General features: G+C 43.4%; 1 protein-coding gene across 8 annotated transcripts in view; it reads right to left on the reverse strand.

Moving 5' to 3' along the window:
* Window positions 1-17,868, reverse strand: part of ABHD13 (abhydrolase domain containing 13) — a 97,070-nt gene that overhangs the window by 65,900 nt on the left and 13,302 nt on the right. For 2 of the 8 annotated variants that reach the window (XM_069204257.1, XM_069204255.1), the window contains exon 2: window positions 6,875-6,976. The exons of 4 other annotated variants lie outside the window; for them this stretch is intronic. The gene's annotated coding sequence lies outside the window, so the exon portion shown is untranslated. Of the gene's footprint in view, window positions 1-6,874; window positions 6,980-17,868 lie in introns of all 8 variants that reach the window. 2 more of the 8 variants (XM_069204256.1, XM_069204254.1) reach the window with 1 other exon arrangement.

The following is a 17,868-nucleotide window of genomic DNA, read 5'->3' on the forward strand; positions in this document are numbered from 1 at the left end:
GCTCCCCATACATAAAGAAAATAAAAAATATATATATCCCTTGTGTCTAGAGGTTCCTGACCCCCCTGGGAGCATATCCACCTAATTATATTAGGCCGATCTGCCTCCGGCGGGGCAGAAAAGGCCTAAGAATATTATACCTCCCCTGGGGAATGGCCCTTGCCAAAGGGGCCGCTTCCCTTATGCTTTAGTATAAAAAAAAAAAAAACCCTGGTGTCTTGTGGTTTCAGATCAACCTAATTATATTAAGCCAATCTTCCCCCAGGGGGGCAGAAATGGCCTACAAATAATTTGCCCCCCTGGGGAGCGGCCCGTGCCCAAGGGGCTGCTCCCCTTATGCCAAATTATGTGGAAAAAATCACTGGTGACTACTGGATATTTCTGCTGCCCGATCGCATAGCAGCAGAAATGCTCAGAGAGACGCCACAGGTGGGTCAGTGGGGGCGGGGTGGAAGGGGAAGCGATTCCCATCTCTTCCCAGGGGAGGGGGGTGCTCGGCCATCAGCGCTCCCCCCGGGGGCCCACAGTAGGACGAGCTGGTCTTATCCTCGGCACCGGGCAAACGGTGCCAAGGGCGACAACAGTTAGTTCGGGGCACCAAACCTGTTAAAACCTTCTCCCACACATTTTCTGAGCTTGTACCTCAGTGTGTTGCTTCTAGTTTCATTAATAAGATGGACAATTGTGCTGTATTTGTACTTATATAGTGATTTACAAATCCCCTGTGAGTCCTGAAGCACCTCTGTGTTCCAGTCGCATTATTATATAGCACTTCAACCACTGGTGAGGTTCTGATTTCCTCAGTGCTCTTTAGTGTGCATGGTTGAAAGGGTGCTATTTGTGTATTTATTAATGTTTCATTCATCTTTCTAAGCCTAACTACCTCTACCTCAAACTTTCATCAATTCATGACTCAGAATTGGATGTCAAAGATTAGCATTACAAATCTTAAAGTCCTAATGTGAGCTAACAGCACTACACAACTATATAACATGAATTCACACAGCTTCAGCTCACAGCCAATACTAAACCACTCAGATTCACAGTGACATAGAACTCTCCTTTAAAAACCCATCACTAAAACAAGAAATCATGGTATCAGTGCTGTTAGAAATGGGGTCTCTAGTTTGCAGTGGTTTGCACCCTGTCCAAGTAGGGACCCTCACTCTAGTCAGGGTAAGGGAGTCACACAGCTAAGATAAACCCAGCTCTCCCCCTTGGTAGCTTGGCTCAAGCAGTTAGGCTCATCTCAGAGGCAATGTGTAAAGTATTTGTATACACACACAGCAACTCACAGAACACACCATGGAAGTACTCCACACCAGTTTCGGAAAATAGCCAATCTTTATCAGAGTGAAACAAGACCAGTGACAAAAATCCAACAAACACAAGTAAAGATACAAATTTTCAAAGATTAAATGTAATATAGCGCTCAGAAACAAAACAGCTCCAACTGGAGTAACACAGCGTCTTTATGGAATCGCTTCCAACAGCCTGAAGCCACTCCCAAGGGAGTTTTGGACTGGTCATGGAGTCACACAGACCCCAGGTACAGTACCTTTGAAAACAGATGTTGCAAGGATTCAGGGAGCTGAGGTGTCGCTGGAGCTAGTGTGGCGTCAGACCCTTACTGCTATCAGGGAGATGAGGCATCAGTTCCTTACTGCTAGACAGGGGAGGTGAGGCATCAGTTCCTTATGGTTGCAGGGCAGGTGATGAGCAATCGGTGGTGAGGTGTTGGCTCCTTATGATAAGGTGGGGTCGTTGACTCCAGCAGGTCAAGATGCAAAGTATCGACTTTGCGGTGTTGCGACCACACAGCAGGGCCACAGGTGCTGCAGCGGAGTTGGAGTCAAGTATGAAAGGCGTCGGTGTCACGACACTTGGGACTCACACTATGGCAGGACTTCGGAGGTGTTGCAGCGGCATTGGAACTGTGTTGCAGGTTGCCGTCATTGCATTCAGTGAGGTCCACTGCTCAGGTGAAGTCAAAGAGTGGCACCGGTTCCGAAGTCGTTCTGGAGACGACATGCTTAGTTGCTTCTTGGTTGCTCCAGAGGTCACTTCCAAGGACCCAGGAACTGGAATTGGCACCACTTGGCAAGTCAGGACTCTCAGGAAGAGAGTCTTTGATGGCCCTGAAACTTCTTACCAGGAGGCAAGGTCAGTTCAAGCACTTAGAGAACCTTGGAAAGCAGGATGACGAAAGTGACATCCAGTCCTTTCACTACCATGCCATAAGCAGCAAGCAGCAGGCCAGCACAAGAAAGCATCCAGCTCTTATTCCAGCAGAATGTCCTCAGTCCAGAAGTGTTCTAACTCTGTGGTGTCAGAGGTCCAGTACGTATACCCATTTCTGACTTTGAAGTAGACAAACTTCAAAGAGAAGTCTTGTAGTGCACAAGACCCTGTCTTCCCTCCCATGGCCCCAGGCACACTCCAGGGGGTTGGAGACTCTCTTGTTTAAGTACAGGTACCACCCTATTTAGGTGTAAGTTTCAGCTTCTCGCACCACTCTAGCGCAGGGAGACCCATCAGCCTAGTGATGGCTATCAGTATATGCAGGGCACACCTCGGCTCCCTTTGTGCGACTGTCTAGAGAGAATGCACAAACAGCCCAACTGTCATCCTGACCTAGACATGTATACCACAGACAGGCAGAGGCACTGAATTGTTAGGCAAAAAATGCCCACTTTCTAAAAAAGGGCATTTTCAAACTTACAATTCAAAAACCAACTTCACCAAAAGATGTATTTTTGAATTGTGAGTTCAGAGAGCCCTAACTCTAAATCTCTATCTGCTCCCAATGGGAAACTACACTTAAGAGATGTCATGGTAATTCCCATGTTACCCTATGGGAGAGTCCTTGCAATAGTGATTTTTTGTTGTTGTTGCCATAATTCACTTTCAGGACATATAAAACACACCAGTGCATGTCCTACCTTTAAAATCATGGCAAAAGACCAGTGCCTGGGAATCCCACCACAAGAATCGCCCTTTAAGGACAAGGACAAGTGTGATCACCCCCTGGTCAGATTCCTAGTGGCACAAGGACTTAGATCCCTAAATGGCAGATTTCCTAAAGACATCCCAATGAAGCTGAGCCACATCGCCAAGAAGTCTGCCACCACCCTAGACTATACCTTTGTCTCAGCGGACATCTTCGAGTACTTCCAGGATTTCAGCATAGAGGTGAGATGCTAAAGTGACCACCACCCACAAACACGAAAATAGAGAATGATAACGCTCTTGCTGCTCCACTACAGAGGATTGGTGAACAAGACCCAGGAAGCCACCTTCATCGCATAAGATGGTCCAAAAAGTGCATGGAGAAATACGAAGTATGGAAAGCCAACTTAATGTCGGATCAAACGGAACAGGTGGACATAATTTCAAAATGGGAGGCCACATTAACTTCATTAAGGAATGAGCTGGAGCCCAATCAACAATCCAAGGCCAGCCCACTACTGACCAGAAATGGCTGGTTCACGCAGACATTAAGGCAACAAAGGCAACAGCTGAATACAATTGCCAGACACCTAAAGAACAAACTACCAGACTACAGCTACCAGAGTACCTTTCAGGAATTAAGAAAGAAATATAAGAAGGCAACTTGGGAGGCAAAGCAAGCGCATATTGATCAGGAATGGATCAGAATTGTGGAAGCCACTAAAGAAAAGAACAGCCGGTCGCTGTGGTCTATAGTCAATCAGCTGGAGCGCAGGACAATCGGTACCTAAAGTAACGCGGTCCCGGAGAGAAAGTGGATAGAACACATCTCCAACCTCTATGGTCGCCCCAACATAGTGGGGCCATCTTCCACCACAAGCAGTGAGACAAAGCCATTATCTATCGAAATACGAAACATCAAGGAACAACTACGGCGCTGCAGACAGAGTGAGGCTCCTGGGCCAAATGTTCTCCCGGCAGGAATACTAAAACATGACCCTGCCCTTTGGACCGGCCTGCTATGCAACCTTTATAATGCCAGCAGCATGGAAAACAAAATTCCAGATTCCTGGAAAGGGGCAATTTTCCATCCAATATACAAAAAGGGCCCCTACGGGAACCCAGACAGCTATCGACTAATATCACTGCTTAACATCGATGCAAACATATCTGCGGGTTTCCTGCTGGAGGATCTCAAAGAATGGGTGAGCAAATTCAATCTAATACCTCTGAATCAACCAGTCTTCCGGCCGTCGGCAAGCACTTCAGATAACCTGATAACACTAGCCATGCTCGCTGAAAAATATACAAACAAAAAAATGGCCCTTTACACCTGCTTCGTGGACTTGTCCAAAGCCTTCGATTCAGTGGACCGGAACAAGCTGTGGGAGAAACTAGCAAACCTTAATATCCCCCCAGAGCTGTTAAAAGGAATACAGCTTCTGTTCTCAGAAAATTGGGCAAGGGTGAAAGTGTGAAGCAATGGAAGAGTGTTGTCCAGAATTCAGATAGGCAGAGGTGTTAAGCAGGACTGTGTTCTGGTGCCCATGCTTTTCAACCTTTACCTGGCAGATCTGTGCTCACAGCTAAACATCACTGGCTCCCATCCTCCCAAACTGAGCAACCATCCTGTAACAGCATTGCTATATGCAAACAACATGGTCTTACTGAATCTCTCAGGTACAGGACTCCAAAAAGTGCTAAACACCTTCAATCAATATTGCACGACTAATGACTTCGTGGTAAACACCGAGAAAACCAAGGTAATCATTTTTGGCAACCGGATAATCAAGAAAACTAAATGGTTCTGTGGGAATCAATCAGTGGAGAGAAGCAGAAGCTACAAATACCTCAGCGCCTGGTTACAGGAGTGCTGGTCACATCATCTGCACCTAAACACCCTGAAAGCGATGTTGGCATCACTGCTTGTATCAGTCCTAGCCCTTGCCTCAAAATTACAAACTCCAATCTGGTGTCCACTACTTACAGTGATAAAAGCTAAATCCCTGCCAGCCCTAACATACGGTTCAGAAATATATCCAAGCAAACTGAACTACTTCATGAACACTGCACAAAGCAAGGTGTTTCGCCTTCTCTTCCGCCTCCCACACAGTTCCTCGCCTGCGCAGATTAGGTTGGAATTTGGATTACAAGATCAAACATTAGTTCAAGACGGGGCATTACTCAAATATGCATCCATGCTAAGACTGGCCCAACCAAATACTCTAAAGGCACTGATTTGGGAGGAAATCAACATAAACCAGGAGGAATTCCCAAATCCCTGGCCAAAAAGAATCGCTCTCGCCATAAAGCATTGCAGGCAGAGGAGTTTAGGCAAAAGTCCTTACCCCATAAAAATTTCAAACAACTTTTAAACAAACAAATCAAGATGCTCTCCTGGAGCATGGACAAAGATAAGTTCATATTTCGATCTCACGCTTGGATGACAATTAACACATACAAGGCTCCAACAGCTCAATCTAATATGGCAGAAATGTTAAAAACGTCACTAAAAATAAAGGTGCTACATGCCAGGCTCGGACTACTACCTGCATTAATTAATGAACTAAAATGGCCTGGACCCACAAACAACAGTCAATGCAGACTTTGCGCACATCATCAGGAAGACTTCTTACACATCCTTTGTATTTGCCCCACTCTATTGCCCTGGAGAAAGCTGTATCTGAAAAACATTTTTAACACCAATGATATCAGAACATGCTGGCAGGCTATCCTGTTTAGTCTGAAAGGATTGACTCCACAACACATGGCCTGCTTTGCAAAATGTATTTTAAAAACAGAAAATTCCTTAAAACATGCCACAAAAAAACATGATGAGAAAACTAGCCTTCAACTGGCAAAGAAAACAAACACTGGCAGCCCCAGGCTTAGGAGTAATGGCCGCAGCATCAACACCAACGGCACTCTGCCTACTCAACCTGTGGACTGAACTTTTATCTTTTTATCAGAAAAAATAAAAAAAAAGGCTTTCTGATGTTTTGCTTCTAGATTCCCTTCCAGTAACGTCTAATGTAACAGTCAGTAAGTCAGTAGTGTCCAGTAAGGAACACTATACATTTCAAGACTGAACTGGGCTTAACTGGACTAAAAAACGCAAGGAAAGCAAGAATGTATTAATTGTTTTATAGATTCTTAACGTCTCCGCTTGTACGGTTGCCATGATTTTAAGTAATTACGCAAGAAAGCATAAACTTTCAAACTTAAGCACACACGACAGGAATCTTTTTAGGTGCTAATTTTCACTACCAAAGACTCCGTAGGAAGGAAGTTACTGAAAATTCCATGTCACCGCTTTATATTACTTACATTCTGTACTGCAACACTGTGATACTTCCTGCATATGTTAATTAAATTAGTCTAGCCAGACTTAAAGTGTGTGCTGTCTCTGAAGAAAGAGTTAGGAGAGCCCAGGAGAGTACTTTGTTTCTGCTATGTGTTGTGCTTCCCAAACTAGGTCCTCTTCCAGTTTAGGTATGAGACAGCTTCACAGAACACCTGCCAGACTTCCCCGCTTCAGGTGATAAATTGGTATTGCTGTATTCAGTGCCTGAAATGAAAACATAGAAGTGCAGGTACTCTGTACGTGAGTACCTGCTTGTTTCTGAGAAGTGCCGGCACTCTCCAATTAAAAGTATAACGTTTTTCTTGAGAAGTGCAGGTACTCTACCTCTCAAAATAAAAAAAAGTGCCGGTACTCAGTACCGGACAGTACAGGCCCATTTAAAGCACTGGCTGTATTACCTCTGCGCCGTGCAATCAATATTACTTTGCAACACAGCAAGTATACCTGGAATAGGTCATGCAAGAAAAAAACATTCAAATTTAAATAAACTAGAGTTCAAACAAGAGGCTGGACTCAAAGCTCAGAATCTCAAGAAGCTTGACTGCCGAAGAGCACATTTACCTTTAAGATTCTTTATGAACAGAAGCATGTTACATTAGCGCAGCATGTAACTAACAACGTCTATAACTGCTCAGGGACCACAGCATGAAATCGCACTGCCATCTGCTGGATTATAAAGGTAGAACTTTGAGGTTACAAATCCAAAACTCAACATTTAAAATAATGCAACAAATCACGGTACCATCAACTAGATTAAATAACAGTCAACCTGACATTGGCATTAAAGACCGTAATAAGACATGGAAAGTAGCTGTGCTATATCCTAAAGTGAACATACCACTGCCATGGAAGCAGACAGGTGCAGCTTATGACCACGTAATAATCCACTATTTTTATTTCCAGAGAGCATGACTGACAGCAGGGTAGTTTGTTTTTATTTATTTGCCTCTGTAAGCAGAATTCTAGTTAGGTACCTGCAATTAATAGGTTGTCTCTAAAGGACAACTGTGCAACCATTTTTTGTTGTTATATGATTAACCAACCTGTCTGACGGAGTGAGTGGACAATTAATACATAGTGAGAGGACTGTCATCTAAACATGAGGGAAGCGCGCTTGAAAACTAGAATGATTATGACCCTTCCAGTAGCTCAAATGGATGACGACTGTATACGTGTCTGAGATGATTTAGAATCCTGTCCAGCAGTCTCTTTTGCATATATGCTGTGTGTGAAAGCGAGCTACAAAAGTGTCCGATTGTTTTCTAGTCAGTCTAGAACCTGCACTCTTACTTCTCCCTCCCCCATCATTGATAGGTGCAGGGTGCTGCAAGCAAGCATAGATCAAGCTCACCTATTCTCATTTGATGGCCTGCCTCGAGACATTACTGCATTTGCTACCCCAATATCAAAGTAGAGTGATTATATGTCATTAATTTTTCAACCGAGAGTGGGAGGGTGAGGTAAATGCTGCACAGAAGCAATGACAATGTTCAATTTGAAGAGCTCAAGTTCAACCCAAGGGATTTCTGGATTCTACATAAAGATAACAGTTGTTGATTGTTACTAAGTGGAACCACAGAGATTCAAACATGTGGCCATTTGCCCAGTCACTGATCTCTGCAGTGAATGCATTAGCACAAAGAACCCACAGGCCTGTCGCTATTTTACTGTAAACTGGATGACGTTTACTCTTTCTTTGCAGCAGAGACCATGTGAAATCCACTTTTTGGTAGGATCTGCTCCTTCTGCTTATTCATAACAGCTCAGCGGATCCCGCCTCATAAAAGATGAAACACTGTCATTTTCTTCACACAGATCGTCCCCATACGCCAGAGTCAGCTGATGAAGAGAGCAAAGCTCAAGCCTCACAGACAACGATATCTGGGCTCACTTGCCTCTACAACAAAAAGAATCCATGAAAGGGATTTAATGTAAGCCTTTATAAAATTAACACAACATGAACAAATATCTACTTCTCCACGATTTTCCCAATTCTATTAACCTATCAACCACTTCAAGATGGTATCCACCTCTACTCCCCCTTCACCTTGCCATCGCCACACTCTCAAATACCCATTCTCCTTCCTCCAAAATGGCTAATACTACCTACTCCCTGCCTCTACAAGTTTTCCCACTGCTACAATTTGCCAACCTTCCTCCCCGTTTAAAACAAATCTGCACAATCCACTTCTTTGTTTCTCAACTAGACCTCAAACTACTCTCCCTCAATCGCTCTCTGAAATCCTAGAGGAAAGTTAGACAACAATAAGATAAACAAAAAGAAAAACTGAGATGATCATATTAAGGGGATTAACAGATATTTGGAAGCCAACCTCGTGGCCTATATGCATAGGGGCACCACCATTCCTATCAACTTTATCTAATGTCATATTATGTTTGTGTATCAACACCTTACTCTAGTCCGTCGCATAAATAACACTGTGAGAGAACACTTCTAATTACACGTTAGAAAACTTATTCTATTATCAGCGTCCACCAAGAACTTGGTGATCAATACAATGATCTCGTCACGCCTTGTTAGGTCAAATTGCTCCATCAGAGCATCAGTACCTGTTCGATTCATTGTCACCAAAATGCTTTGGTGAGAATGAGTTTGCATATGCCTGCCAGAAAGTCTAGCTTTAACGCTTCACCGTCTTTTTACTCAGAAAATGGTAGCATCTGTTTTGTAGACTAAAGAATACACACTAGTATGTTAGGATCATCTGCTATAAATCTTTTTCATAGACCACAAGATCAAACTAGGAGAAAAGTATGATGCATACATGCAGGCTCATTCCGAGTCCGGTGGTAATGATGAAATCAGGCACAAACAAAATGTGCACAATCATATTTGATGTTCATTACAGATAACATCTGCACCTAACGTTTTTACATGCACAAATACCGTCGGGAAACAGTAGAATACCACTGGTTTTACCTCTTGGTAAGGCCGAACCCACAGGGCATTCCAATTAAGACTGGTACAGCTTGGAATCAGACACAGAAACTGTCACAGGATATACTGTATCTGTGCTGCTACGATATTTCCCCTTGAAGAACGACACACTTGATATTTCTGACCCACTCAGAATGAGGGGCTTACGTCCCCATGAAATAAAAATGGTAAATTAACATTCTGCGCTGAAAGCCTGGTTTATTATAGAACCAAATATATTTTATCTGCAACAGCATCTAACTAGTTTATAGATCTTGTTTCCAAGGTATGAATAGCATAAATTAGGAGTTCAATTAATTACTATATTTTGCATATTCAAATTCACTTCCTCTCATCTCCTCCACCCTGTGGGCTCTATTTTACATCTCCTCCTGGTACAAATTCTGGTGGCTTTGTGGGATGATGCTCTTGGCCGCCTTAATTTCATCAATGTGTACCAGGAAGAAAAAAACTTCTGTAAGTCCACCAACTAATATTGCTTAAACGCTGGCAAAACGCAGATGCTTCTTGCTACAAAAGCCTACAAAAGCTATTATGAAGGGAGCTGAATACAGTCTGCCCTTGGTACTTCCCCTCCTACCGCCTCAGTCAGTGAGGAACCTTGCTGTTGTATATAATTCAAACTTATTTTGTGACATTCAGCTACTAGCTATAGTTAAAACATCTCTCTTTCCAGTCTCACCAGGATTATACACAGGAGCAGTTCGTCCGCTAGGGCCGAGGAGCATTCCCTCCCCCCCCACCCGGCAGCAGCTGGTACCAACATTTTGCTACAAAAACGATAATAAACCTTGTTTATATTCATTTTTTAGTAAAAGGGGTAGGGCCACGGGCTATAATGAGCACTGAGGTGAGTACACTATCCACTCCCCTCAATGCGCATGTATATTTGGCAGGCCGTCTCGGGCCGGCCAAACACACATACGCACAGGGCTCTCTCCAGCCCAGCACTGTGTTGCCGGGCTGGAGAGAGCAGGCACAGGCTCAGTGTCTGCCTGGGAGAAACCTGGAATGGCCGCAGGGCAGGCTGGGAGCCTGTGCCTGCTGCAGAGGAGCTAGAGGAGTGGCAAGGCAGTCGTGACCATCCAGGTACGTTTTTTTTTTTTTCTCTATTAATTCCCCCCAGGCCCTCCTCTAGAAAGCACCACGAGCCGCGTCTGATTATACCTTTCCGGCTATGACACTTCTTATTGGGTTGAGGGTAGCAGAATTCTCTGGGCTTTTTATTTGTAAATTATATACTTGAACATCTCTCAAAGATTCTCTTCAGGTTGTTAAAAAACAAAAAGCAAGCAGAATCTGGTGGTAGATCGGAGATCCTACAGACTCTCCAGAAAATACTGACTGGATCTGAAGGTCTTTATGCCCTGGAATTAAAACGGAAATTAAAACGGAGCTGAATCAGTACTTCTCATCCTACTACACAGCTAACAACGTTATTCACCTAGAAATCGGATCCAGAAGTGCTGGGAGGGTTGGGGAAGCCAGGGGAGCATTCCAGCAGGATTGGATGGACCAATTACCGGTTTCCTCCATTTATTTTAATCTAAAGAATGACAGCTCAGATGAGAAAGTAGAAGGTAAACCTGATTTTGTTAACTCGAGTTAAGAGATTATGGGCATGGTTACCAATCATGCTGCAGCCATCATGGGTCACTACATTTGTAACATGGCGACTCACAGGAAGCAATAGAAGGTGTCATGAATTTCAGAATAGGCTTGTTTTTTAATTCAGCAAGAATCGGTGCATGGAACAATCAAACACAATTATTGTTGGAGAAGATGGCCAAGCTGGTGCCTGCCAAGTTATTTTGATCACGTTGCGGACAAATATAGTTCAAGTATTACATAAGTTGGCTGAATAGGCCGAACAAGGTTTATTTAATAAGACTGTCAATTTGTTCCGGTTTGCTTTTTTATCTGCACACCATTTGGATGTAGGGTGTACTCCCTTACTATGTAAGCTGCTTAAAAGATGGAATTTGTCTACATCCCAGATGTGAAGTGTGGGACCTCTAGGCCATAAATATAGTGCTTAGGTTGGACTATGGAGCAGCTCTTGGTCAAGCTGGCTATGGTCCTATGTACAGTTTTGGGGAGAAACTATCTGATGTTCGGGGCAATGAATCTGTGCAGCAGACTGTTTACTTCTGAAGGGATACCTTTCATCACTGCCAAAAGTCCGAACTCCAATACTTGTTTAATATTTGCTCTTTCTTTCGTGGACAATATTAGGTTGTACAAAGTATGTTGTCCAAGAGTTTATGAAGACATGCATTTAACCTGGTATATCCCATCCTAGCGAGGTGGTGAGATGGACTGTGCAGTAGGCTGGCACAGATATGTCTGGTATTGGGGCATATTCTGCTAGAGGGGCTGATGCATCCAAAGCTTTCAGCTTGGGCACACGGTCAGAACATATCATGTTCTGAGCTTTTGTTCATTAGATTCTACCTTCAAACAGCTTTATTTAAAAGCTTGGAGGGAGATCGCTAGCCTGGTCCTAGATGAGCTTTGAAGGATATTTTCAATTGTTTTAAGGACAAGAAGGCCAGCATTAGCACATGAAAGAAAGCAACACATCTAAACAAGGATTTGCATTGTAATAAGCCTTGCGTTTCTTCGAGTTAGAGCTATTAGCATTGTAAATTTCTAACTGGACATTTCTTGTCAATAAACTAAAAATGAGAAGTAAAACAGTTGCCATAAGCGAGCAGATTCAAAGTGCGACAGCTGCCATAAGCATGATTGTAAAGGAGAGACACAAAAGGAAAGAGAAGATCGCTTGCAGTCCAATGTATCGGCATACACACGAGTATCCCTGTAACAGGGTCGATGGCCAAGGCGGTAGCAAAACTGCCAAAAGCTGGGACAAAAGTAAAGCATTTACCAATGATAAAGGATTTTTGAAAGGCAAGCCCATGAATGAGTGATAGTGATGGGAGTGCGGATGGCGTGGTTAAAAGCCTCCAGATAGATTATAACACTTCAGAGCGCTTGCGTGCTTGACCTAAAAACAAGTGTAGCAGAAGTCTGATCATTAAACTTGACTGCTTACCTTTCATTTTTTTATTGGGGTATTTGGGTGTTGAATTGGCACTAATGAGGTGAAACCTTTTAAGAAACCGTGTTAAAATGGTTAAAAAGGGCAAAATAATGAAGTAAAACTATGAAAATATATGCAAATTAAGCCGCATAGTTTGGCTTTTCTTACCACATAATTTAGCCAACCCTGCTGCATAATTTGATCCTGCCCTGCCAAAGTAATCGAGTGGCTCTGGCTGAGAGAATGCTGGGGGGGACACGCTAACATATGTCCTTGTCGCTTCCCAAACAACCCTGCTGCATAATTTGATCCTGCCCTGCCAAAGTAATCGAGTGGCCCTGGCTGAGAGAATGCTGGGGGGACACGATAACATATGTCCTTGTCGCTTCCCAAACATCTTTGTAGCTTCCGGGTGAACACATTCTGGGCCCTTTTAGAAAACATCTTGTGGCGTTGTTCATTTCTTTTTTTTTTGGCAATTGGAAGTTCCTCAATACGAGAATGCACAGGGGGTGCTCAGATGGCAGTGCCCTACCATGCCCAATTTGCAAAAATATAATAATCTCTGCCTTTTGTATTTTTTTGTTGCAATTTTATATGGCGCAAACTCGACCCAGAGGTATTGGAGTGCTTTACATGAGAGTCGAACTTGGTTTCTCAGCTCCAAAAGCCAGCAGCTCTGGCTGTTACGCCACATCATCTCCTTCTTGAGACATCCTGTTTCAAGAGGCTCACACGCCCCTTTGCAGAATCTTAATAGGGAGATGTCTTGATGCTCCTGAAATGGGTGACTATTGAGAGGACCAACATTAATTCTACGTCTCAGTATGCAAAGTCACAGACGTAAAATCACACAGATGATGAAGAGTGGAGCTTCACCTGTCACTTTACAGCTAATGATGTTTATAAGTAGTTGAAAAAAAAAAAAAAAAAGTGTGTTATCTGGAGTGAATCCGAAGTAAAAATATGGGCTAAATGTTTTGTACGAGCAAAATATACCATATTTTTGAGGTGTACGTATAAGGAAAACACATAGCAACTATATGTTCACTTTGCAGACTATTGATCTGCCAAAAGATTTGTAATTGTAAAGTGCAATATTACTTATGATGAGGTACTGTGGCGCTATTGGCATTTAGCGGATGTTTTTTTTTTTTAACATAACTTAAAGATACTCGTGTTGTCGACAGCGGAAGGATAAAAGGCTAATTGAACCCGGCGTTATAAGAAGCAGCAGCGCTACATATTCATACAAGACCACGGAGCTACTGAAAAGTCTTCACAATTCAGATAGTTGTTGAATTTGATTGAAGTATATGGGTTATAACTGGTGGGTCGTTTAAAAAGGTGGAGTGTACTAAATGCAATATATTTTGAATAATTAGGTTTTCGTTTTACGGGTACGTTGACTTTTTGCGGCTATAAACAGCGTGGAGGATTTTCCACCTGCGGAAGAGTTCAGCCTGCCACAGTTTCTAATGCCACATTTAAAATGCCACATCTAAATTGCTTATTTTGGAAATAGGCTTATTCAAATAAGTTTTACTTTGGTGTGCATTAACCCAGCTTTTTAGCCATCCTAGGTCGATAAATTAACCGCACCAATTGACTACGCATCCAGAGATGGTAGTGTTCGCTCTGTGTGCCATAAAATATCAGAGATTAGCAAAGACGACATTGGTAGCATAAAAAATCAATTAGAGTAAAACACAAAAATCCCAAGCCCTTGAGCAGCCAAAAAGATGACTCCACTACCTCTAGTTGTGTAAAGGTCTGAACAGAAATTGGAAATAAGGCTGGAAAAGTATTTTTCTTTTTATGTGAACAGAATGAAAAGTCTTGCCAGAATTTTGCCTCGCATTTCAACAGAGCTCTAATGAAATTAACAATAGCAGAGCAGTCTAAGAAGAATCATGGTCCCATAAGCAATGCCCTGTGTGCAGATGTCTTTGAGGGCTGTCGGGGAGGGGCCCTGGAGAGAGCGACTTGAGATGCAAGCCTAAGCAAGTTTCACATGATTGATTCTAGGTTTAGCTACATTCTACCAGAAAGGGCATATTGTGTTTTTTTTTGTGAGCAGTGAACTAAATGTTGAGGCACTGGGTGTTTCTTTTGTAAAATAAGCTTATTTTAGGAGCCAGAGGTCGAGGACAGCACTGGAATAAAGTCAAAACAAATGTCAGCGACATGGGAGGAGGTGGGAGGAATGGAATGCTGCAATAAAACGCAGGCAGCTACCAGCCTGAAACACCCACAGTGAAAAGTGGGCGAAAAAGAAATGACAAAAGTAGTCTGTCATGGCAACAGATAAACAAACCAAAGTGGATTAATACAGTATTTTGTCACTGCTCTGAATCAGGAAAAGGAGGGAGAAAAAGGCAGAACTGACCACTAGTGAGCAAGAATTTTTAAAGGACACGACAACCAACAAATGAAATTGCTTTAAGCCGTAAGAAGGATACAAAAAGTATACACGAGGTTGAACGTTTACGCTAAACCTAAAAAGTGTGGGTAAGGTGTCCTTTTCATTGTGAACTTATATCGAAAGTTTTTTCATATCATGTGTGATGACCACCATTGGGCATGTTAGAAATTGGGTTGTTGGTTGACTGAGGTGTTAACCTTAGTCAAACAGCAACCACAGTTCAAGCCAGGGTAAGGGTCGTGCAAACCCTAAATTAACCTTTGCTTATCCTCTGGTATCTTGACAAAGATCAGTCTGGCTTAACTTAAAGGCAGTATGTCAAGTATTTGCACAACACTTCAAACAGTACAACAACAGTGAAAACACATCCAAAAATGTTCCACATCAGATTAATTTTAAAAGAATAAACTGCAAAATAGCTCCTAGAAGCAAGAAGCGCCAATCACAAATATGTAGTTGCGCAAAACCAGGACAAAGTCAAACATTCAGGCCAACCGTGATGGAGCGCGGACCGGTTACAGGGACCCAGTGAGGCTCGCTCAACAAAAGTACCTTAATACTGATTGCATCAATGTCGAAAATGCAGGGAGCAGACTGAAGCGACGCGCCGATCCACGCAGCAGAGGAGATGCGTCGATCTCTCCCATGCAGTACCGAAAATGCTCTATTTTCTACGCACAACAGCGACAATGCATCAGGTCTAAGATGTGGCAGTTCCGAAGGCAATGCACCAAGGTCAATCTGTGCAATAGAGGTGATATGTCGACTCAGATCCACGCAATGGGGATGATGTGCAGTTCTAAACCAGGCAACAGAGGTGATGCGTCAGTTCTGATCCACGCAATGGCAGCGATTCATTGTTTGGGCTGCAGCAAGCACCTTAAGATCACTTCCAAGGGTCTTGGACTGGGGAGGCTGAACTTGGCAGGGCAGACTAACAGATGACAGAGTCCAGGTGAAGGAGCAGGTTGTTTTGCAGTCTTTTATGTTTATGAGATCAGGAGACTAGTCAGCTGACTCCTGGAGTCACTCTGAGTTCTGGGCTGGAGAGATGTAGGCCCAGTCATTCACTCCCAGGAAAGAGGGCACTGCAGGCCATAGTAGCAAAGCAGGAGTCCAGCAGAGTGGCAGTCAGGCAGAGTGGCAGTCAGGCAGAGTGGCAGTCAGGCAGAGTGGAAGTTCTTGTAGCAGGACAGCAGTTCTTCCTTTCAGAGTATCCATGGGTCCAGAAGTGTACTGAGTTGGTGGTGTCACAGGTCCAGTACTTATAATAAGTTGGCCCTTTGAAGTGGCATAGACTTAAAAGACAGGCCTTTAAAGTTCGCAGTGGTCCCGCCATGACTCTGGGCTAATTACAGGGGGTTATGCAGCCGTTTATGTGGGGACAGGACACAGCCTATTCAGGTATAAGTGAGGCTGGGTCTAGCTCCTCTCTCCTATCCTGTCCAGGATGGCCCATTAAGGCCCATCAAATCACACCTAAGCTCCCCTTGTGTGTGGCTGTCTAAGGGGAATACACAAAGGCCAGATGTCACCCACCCCAGACAAGTGATCAGAGACAGGAGGCAGTAAGAAAATGGCAACTTTATAAAAGTTCAGCAACACAAAAGGATAATGGATGGAGTGCTGAAACTTTTTAAACACTCACCCCCAGACACAGATCTGGGTTTAATATATCGCTCTTTTGCTCACCATGCCACCCCAGTTTGGACCCAGCCATATGCAAATTAGTCTTGACCCTGTTGCCCATGGGAACAGTCCAGCCCGAACTGCCAGGCCAGGTCTTCCCTGGACCGGAAGAAAAGCATCCTGGGACTGGTTTCAGGGTATCCCCCTTCATCAGTCAGGCTAGCTTAAATCCAGTGGCACAGTGAGCAAGGGACCCACGTCTGGGGGAACAGGGTCAAGACTGATTTGCATAAAGCAGAGTCCAAACTGGAATGGCATGCCAAGAAAAAAAACTGATGGATTAAACCCAGATCTGTGCCTGGGGTAAATGTTTGATTTGTTCTGCATTCCATCCATCATCTGTTTTTGCAACTTTCTAAAAGTGCCATTTTCAGAATTACAATTCACAATTAGACTTCTGCATTAGTTGTGGTTTTAGATTGTGATTCCAGATACGCCAAAGTTGAAAAGCCTATCTCTTTAAGATAGTGAAATAAACATATAGCATGTAATAAGGTAATCCCAGTGTTATCCTAGGGGACAAAAAGGCGATGCTGTAGTGAAAAATTACTTTAGGAGTTTTACACTACCAGGACAGGTTAAAACTTGGAAGTATATGCCCTGCCTTGTAAAAACATTGCACCCTGCCCTATGGGTTGTCAAGGGCTTACCTTAGGGGTGACTCATATGTATAGAAAGGGAAAGGTTGGGCCTGGCAAAAGGGTTATTTTGCCAGGTTGACATGGCAGTGTAAAACCGCACAAACTGGCTCTGCAATGGCAGGCCTGTGACATTGTTAAAGGACTACTTAAGTGGGTGACACAATAAGTGCTGTAGGCCCTCAAGTAGCTTTTAATTTACAGGCCCTGAGCACATGTAATGCACTTTACTAAGAACCTATAAGCAAATTAAATATGTCAACTAGGGATAAACTAACGTTATCAGGTTTTAAGGAGAGTGCACAAGCACTTTAGCACTGGTTAGCAGTGGTAAGGTCCACAGAGTTCTGAGGCCAACAAAATCAAAGCCAGAAAAAAAATAGGAGGAGGAAGGCAAACATGTTGGGTTAACCCTCCAGAAAGGGCCACTTCCAACAGTGCAGTTATCTGGGACTAAGCGAGTGGTGGTGTGGTCGGTGACGGTATCAGAGACAGACACCCAACTGTAATAATAATAATAATAATAATAATAATAATATTATAAATAACTAATCAAATGATACCTTGATCCAGATCCAATGGGAATAATCAGCCCAAACTGCAAAGCCATATCCTCTCTAATCAGCAAACCAAGCAACCCAAGATCAGTGTTGCCCTAGTAAAGGCTCTTCAGTACAGTGGTATTTCGTTCCAGTGGCAGTGAGTAAGGGACCCACGTTAGGGCATACCTTCACATTAAGGGTGCAACACTAAAGTAACTGAAAAAAAAAAAGTGATGGGTGGAATGCTTGAATTCAT

The sequence above is a fragment of the Pleurodeles waltl genome, chromosome 8 (genome assembly GCF_031143425.1).
Source record: "Pleurodeles waltl isolate 20211129_DDA chromosome 8, aPleWal1.hap1.20221129, whole genome shotgun sequence".
NCBI lineage: Eukaryota > Metazoa > Chordata > Amphibia > Caudata > Salamandridae > Pleurodeles > Pleurodeles waltl.